The 6,716-nt window shown below is 48.1% G+C and overlaps 1 pseudogene; it reads left to right on the top strand.

The window, feature by feature from the left end:
• The first annotated feature begins 2,683 nt into the window (after positions 1 to 2,683).
• On the top strand, positions 2,684 to 5,592 carry LOC114923544 (annotated as a pseudogene).
• Positions 5,593 to 6,716: the final 1,124 nt, after the last annotated feature.

Consider the following 6,716-nt stretch of genomic DNA (forward strand, 5'->3'; position numbering starts at 1 on the left):
TTCCACATGTGGGGAGACCACCAAGTCTGAGGTCACTTGTTGAAGCTTTTCCGTTCCTGAACGATAGGAGCAGGCAGGTTACGGTCAGCCTCCCAATTCCTGACTTAGGGATGCATGGAGAACCAATATCTGTTATGGTCATCAGAGTTTAAACAGCTTCCCTCAGTGAGTTGGGTTGACCAAGCATTGATAATGTGTCAGAAGAAGACTATTAATAAATCTTTCTGCAAAAAAAAGAACCGTCTGGAGTGCGTTTTTCCAGTTCAGGAAAAGGTGGCTGAATTTTCTCTGAAAGGGTAACACGGCTAGGAATGAAATGTTATTTGTTGGAAATGGATCAGAGCCATCCTGGGTCTTTTAAACAACCAGGGATTGGTGCTTTCAGCTCGTAGCATCTCAAAACTGGTGAACTTCGGACTCGGGGACTGGAAAAAATCTCCGATACTTGGGAGCTGAGACAAAAATGGACTCATCCCCGCAGCATGGAAGCTTTTAAGCCAGCAGTCCGCCAAAGACGGCATAGACAGGCTCAATGGTTGGGGTGTCAACGTTTCCCTCTTCGCAACCCAGTCCCCAAACTGGCCTCGTGGTGTATCTGATGCAGCTGGATGCAAACAGGGCTGCTAAGATACAAACGTGAGGCTAAGCCATCATTTGGCTGAAAAAACCAACAACGCTTTGTCTAGCTGGGAGATTAAATCCTTGTGGTTTATTGACTTATTCCTCGGCCCGGTGTTTTGTTTTTGGTGGTTTGAGACGGTGCGGTCCCTGTTCGCAAAGGTCCAGGTAAAAAACAAAAAAATCAGCTTTAGTCCAGCAGCCCATTTAGGAAGGTGGGACAGCCAGGTGAGTCTTCGTGTCCTAGCTTTGATGATTTGACCGTTTCCAGGCTCAGCTAATTTGGGGGATTTAAGGAAACAGGAGTCCAGCGCCCGTTCTATCCTGCGTTGTCGCCAACAAAACCACCCGGAGGGTTACCCGCAAATTCCTACAAAAGCCGCCTGCATTTTCGCCACCCGAATTAACGGTAGATCCCTGGCCTCTTGGCAGAAGGCGGCAAAATTTTGGGGCAGCGTGATTCTCCTGGGCTCCAGGTTATTTTAAACCAGCTTTGGATTCGGGAAACAATCATTTTAAGACGCAGACTAGGTTACGTGGAGCAGAGGCCCCAGAAATTCTGGCTGTCGGGGCTCCGAAGGGCCTAAGAGGGACATGGAAATGTATGCAAAAGAATCAGTTTTGGCTACTTCTGCAAAGGGACAGACGGAAGAAACCCCTTCTGAAGCGAAGGAGAAAAATTTCCGTAGCCATCGATTACACCCAAGGAAGACCATGGCGTTTGGGCACTTTTTTCCACTTCTCTGCTGTTGTTGCCAGCACACCTGTTTTCTGTTTGGCAAGAGATTACATCCTGGGGGGGGGTCTCTTCTCCCTCCATGCAGAAGCGAAGGGCATCTCTTCCCCCGCGGTACCCCCAGGTGCCCGTCTGTAAACAGTAAGTACCCAAGGGAAGAAAGGTTGAGGACGTCATTTGTGGAGACTGCAGAAATGGCCATCTGAAAAGCAGGGGGGGCTCTGCTCAACTGGGGCACTGGCCATGCCCAAATCTTGCCATCCTCCTGGAAAGGTGCCATTCTGCATCATTACAGAATGGGGCGGGCCTGGAACTGATTCATGGTTAAGGCTTGGGTTAGGAAAGGAGACAAACTGGGCCACAATCTTGCTCAAGGTTTACTCAGCCTCAAGTTTCCTCGTCTGTGTTACAGGGCGGGGGTGATTTAAATGTGCTGTCTTCCTGCTCCGGCCACTGTCGGGGATCTTTCCAAAAGGGATCTGTCCGTGTTTTAACCCCTCCCTTGGGGAGGGCTCTCAAGGGGGTCCCTTCCCTACGAGTGACGGGCCACAATGGATTTGCAACTCCTTCCAGGAATGCTCTAGGAACGGGTCGCCCCTCAACATCTTGTGGCTTCCACGGTTTTAGGGCGCTGCTCTTTTCGTGTCACGCGGTGATATAAAAGTACAATTTTCGGTGCCGGCTGCTGTCGTCATTTTGGAAATGGGTAAGGAAGGGGCATAGAGGTAACTCACTTGGAGAAAGTAAATAAGGAAGAAAGGTCTTTTTTTCTAATCTTATGAGATGATGATTAATAATAATAATAATAATAATAATAATAATAATAATAATAATAATAATAATAATATAAGGTTGGAAGGGACCTTGGAGGTCATCTAGTCCAACCCCCTGCTCAGGCAGGAAACCCTACACCATTTCAGACAAATGGCTGTCCAGTCTCTTCTTAAAAACTTCCAGTGTTGGCGCATTCACCGCTTCTGGAGGCAGGTTGTTCCACTGGTTAATTGTTCTCACTGTCAGGAAGTTTCTCCTTAGTTCCAGGTTGCTTCTCTCCTTGACTCCTTGGCTGAAAGGTTTAAAAAAGGGGGGACTGTGGTCCTCCCAGTGTGTTCTTCGGATACAAAAATGCTACAAACTGAGAATAGTTGCTGGTTTGACCAGAGAACCAAACTCCCACCACGGCCGTCACGCTCCCATGGCTGATTTTGGAGGGGACGGGATGATGGGGGCAGAAAGCCTTTTGGTGACACCCACTGTCCCTTTTTTTCTGCCTCTCCCACCTTTCACAGGGACACGCTGAGGATGGCCGGCCCCAGATACTTCCAAGCCATGCGGTTTGCGGTGGAGGAGATCAGTAACTCCACCAGCCTTTTGCCCGGGATCCTGCAGGGCTACGAAATGATGGACATCTGCTACCTCACCCACCCCGTCCACCCCATCCTGTGTTTCCTCGCGGACAACTGCTCAGCGATCCAAATCCAGAGGAATTACACTTCGTCCTATCCGGGAGTGCTCTCCGTCATCGGTCCAGATTCGTCCCCGACAGCCATCAGGGTGGCTTGGGTTCTGAGTCACGTTCTTATCCCGCAGGTGAGCCATTGATTCCCTCCAGGAAAAGCAGGAGAAGGTCTGCCAGGTTCATCGCAGGTATTTTTTTAACAGGATAAAATAATCACTGTGGCATATTAATCCCCAAATGAAAATTGGAAGCACAATATGGCACAAATTAAGTGGCTTAAGCTAACAGGCTAATAATATGAGTGCTGGAGAGGAAGGAAGGAAGGAAGGAAGGAAGGAAGGAAGGAAGGAAAGGAAGGAAGGAAGGAAGGAAGGAAGGGAGATAGGGGAAGGATGGAAGGAAGGAAGGAAGATATGAGGGGAAGGAAGGGAGGAAGGAAGATAGGGGAAGGATGGAAGGGAAGGAAGGATGGAAGGAAGGAAGGAAGGAAGATATGAGGGGAAGGAAGGAAGGAAGGGAGATAGGGGAAGGATGGAAGGAAAAGTGGGGAGGGGAAGGAAGGAAAAGCGGGAATAGGAGAAAGAAGGAAGGAAAAAGGGAAAGAAGGAATGGAGGGGAGGAAGGAAGGCCATTCATACATTTAATATTTTACAGTTGCTAACGTTTAAATGGGGAGGGACAGAGGGATAAATGGAAGGGGAGGAAAGGGAAGGGAGAGAGGGAGGAAGGAAGGAAAAGCAGGAGGAGGAGAAGGAAGAAAGGAAAAAAGTGAGGAAAGAAGGAATGGAGGGGAGGAAGGAAGAAAGGCCATTCATACATTTATTACTTTACAGTTGCTAACATTTAAATGGGGAAGGATGGAGGGATAAATGGAAGGGGGGGAGGAAAGGGAAGGGAGAGAGAGGAAGGAAGGAAGGATAAATGGAGAGAAGGAAGGGAGAGAGGGGAAGGAAAGGAAAAAAAACAGTCACTAAGCAAACTGTTGTAAGCTGAGGACTAACTGTATTAGCTATTTTACCTTTTTTGTAGAACAACAGATATGTCAGATTTTCAAACCCTTTGCTATCTAGAGGTGTTGGGAATCCCAGAATTCCCAGGTCGCTGGGACGTCTGGGAAGGTTGGGGTCCCGACACATCTGGAGGGGCCTGGTCTGCAGCAACATGAACCCCAGAGGTGCCCCCAGGTATCCACTTTGAACCTCATTCTCAAGGGTGTTTGGCAGCAAAATCTCACCGCCTTGACAGTTCAAATCCTTCAGGTGACCGAGCAGCATCTAACAAGGGAATATTGTAATATTTATGACTTCGCTCGCTCCAAAATGGGTAGATATTTCTAACCCAGGCCCAGAAAGAGAAGGAGTTTGTGATCCAACTGGGGGTGTCTGCTTTTTCCTTCTCCAGACCCCCCTCCCCCCCAAATCTACCTGCTCCAAGCAATGCAGCCCGGGGCTCCCTTTCCTGTTGCTTCGAGTGTGTGGCGTGCGAAGCAGGCACGTTCCCCAATGACAGCGGTGAGTTTCTTCCTTGAAAGCCTGCTGGCATTTCTCTCACCACAAAACCCATCGCCCACAGCCCCCAAATTTCCCAGAGCGGACAGTTCCACTTCCTTCAGCGCCGGCAGAAATTTTAACAAGTGACCCAGGAAGGCGCAAGAGCCGTTTTTCATTCTTGAAATACATTTCGGAGAGAATGGAAAAACAGCAGCCCTTCTTCATTTTGAGTTCCCCCCCCCCCAAAAAATAATCCCAGATTATTTTGGCCTCCCCAGGAATCCAGCAGAGTCGAGAGAGACCCATCATTGTGTTTTTCCTCCCCATACAGGTTTACCTGCCAAAAATGCCCGCTGGACACCTGGCCAAGAAGCCTCCTTTGAAAACGCCCGTGGTGTACCTGCAGTGGGACCATCCCGTCCCCATCGTGCTGCTCCTCTTCTCCGCTCTCGGCCACCTTGGCCATCCTCGCCACCTTTGCCCATCGCGCCAACACCTGGTGGTGAGATCGGCCGGTGGCAGGCTGTGTTTCCTCATGTCCTCCTCCCTTGTCTTCGGCTTCTGCAGTGTCTTCTCCTATGTGGGGTCCCCACCGAGCTGAGATGTCTCTTCCGCCTGGCCGGCTTCACCGTCTGCACCACCGTCCGTTCCTTCCAAGATGGTGGCCTGGCTGCCCACCGCCTTCACCGCCTGGTCCATGTCCAGGGGGCAGTGGGTCTTCATCGCCACCATCTCCGCCCTCAAGCTGGCCATTGTGACACTCGGCCTCCAAAGCCCATCTAGGCTGTCCTCAGCCTGGCTGAGCTTTTCCTGACGTGACACACCAACTACGTTTCCGTGGTTGTGGTCAGCCACGTCTTCGACGTGGTCGTCTCCCTGTGCTTCTGCTTGGCCTACGCAGGGAAGGTGTTGCCGAAGAGCTACAACGAAGCCAAGTTCAACACCCTCGTCATGGTGGGCTACTCCAGCTCCTGGGTGCTGCTGGTCCTGGTCGCCACTGTCACGGAAGGACGATGGTCGCCATCTCTGAGATGTTCTTTGTGGTCTTCAACCTGCTCAGCCTCTCCTTGGGCTACTTCGGGCCCAAGGTCACATCATCTACGTCCTCCCGGAACGTAACACGCTGGCCTTCTTCCAGGCAGCCATTCAGGGCTACACCATGGACTAGGACTAGGGGCGTCCTCAGCCCCAGTTATTCCTTTGCCCCAGCACTCCAACCGGAAACATTTGTCTGAAATGGTATAGGTTCTCCTGCCTGGGCAGGGGGTTGGACTAGAAGACCTCCAAGGCCCCTTCAAACTCTGTTATTCTATTCTGTTCTGTTCTATTCTATTCTATATTCTGTTCTATTCTCTATTCTGTTATATATTCTATTCTATTCTATATTCTATTCTATTCTATGTTCTATTCTGTTCTATATTCTGTTCTGTTCTGTTCTATATTCTATTCTATATTCTGTTCTGTTCTATATTCTATTCTATATTCTGTTCTATTCTGTTCTGTTATATATTCTATTCTATTCTATTCTATTCTATTCTATATTCTGTTCTATTCTGTTCTATTCTGTTCTATTTTATATTCTATTCCCCTCTTTATTCTATTTTGTTCTTGTTCTTATTATTCTTATTCTAAATAAATACAATAAAAAAACCTTCTCTTCGTGTCTCTCTGGTTACCCAACCCAGATCTGTCTTGGTTTAGCTAGTCAGTTGCAGAACAGACCCGATTTGTAAATTATAGCAATGTTTTTATGCTTCTCCTTCAGACATTTAGACACGGGAATCCTCTTACAGACAGTCCTTGACTTATGACCACCATTGAACCCAAGGTTTCTGTTGCTAAGCGAGACAGTTGTGAATTTTGCCCCATTTCACGACCTTCCTTGCCACCGTTGTTATGCAAAACCACTGCGGTTGTTAGCAACACGGTTGTTAAGTGAATCTTGCAGAGGTCGTAGGTGTGAAAAATGGTCCCAAGTCCCTTTTTTAAAGTGCCATTGTAAGTTCGGTCACTAAATGAACTGTTGTGAGCCGAGGTGTCGTTGCTGCTTGCATTGGGTCTCTTTTTTGCAGTTTTTAAATTTGTATTATGGGTGCAATAAAAAAGCTGTTTTGTTGTGCTTTTACTATTTACCGAGATTTTTTTCCTCTGTAATTTGACTTTATTTTTTCCGCTCTAATATGTCGCCTTTTACATCTTTTTTTAAAACTTCCATTGTACTCTGTTGTTTTTTTCCATGTCATTTTTCTGCAAACCGTAATTTGACTCCCCCCCCCTCCCTGCTTACGGCTGTTTGTAGACTGCCACGGAGATAATAGCAGGTGCAAATCTTGAGTTTAAAACGCCAGCTTTTCTTTCTGCTTTTAAACACCAAACTCTGGGTGATGGGTTTTATTTTCTTTTCTTTTACGTC

This window comes from Protobothrops mucrosquamatus, unplaced genomic scaffold, assembly GCF_001527695.2.
Source record: "Protobothrops mucrosquamatus isolate PMUCROS unplaced genomic scaffold, P.Mucros_1.0 scaffold4337, whole genome shotgun sequence".
NCBI lineage: Eukaryota > Metazoa > Chordata > Lepidosauria > Squamata > Viperidae > Protobothrops > Protobothrops mucrosquamatus.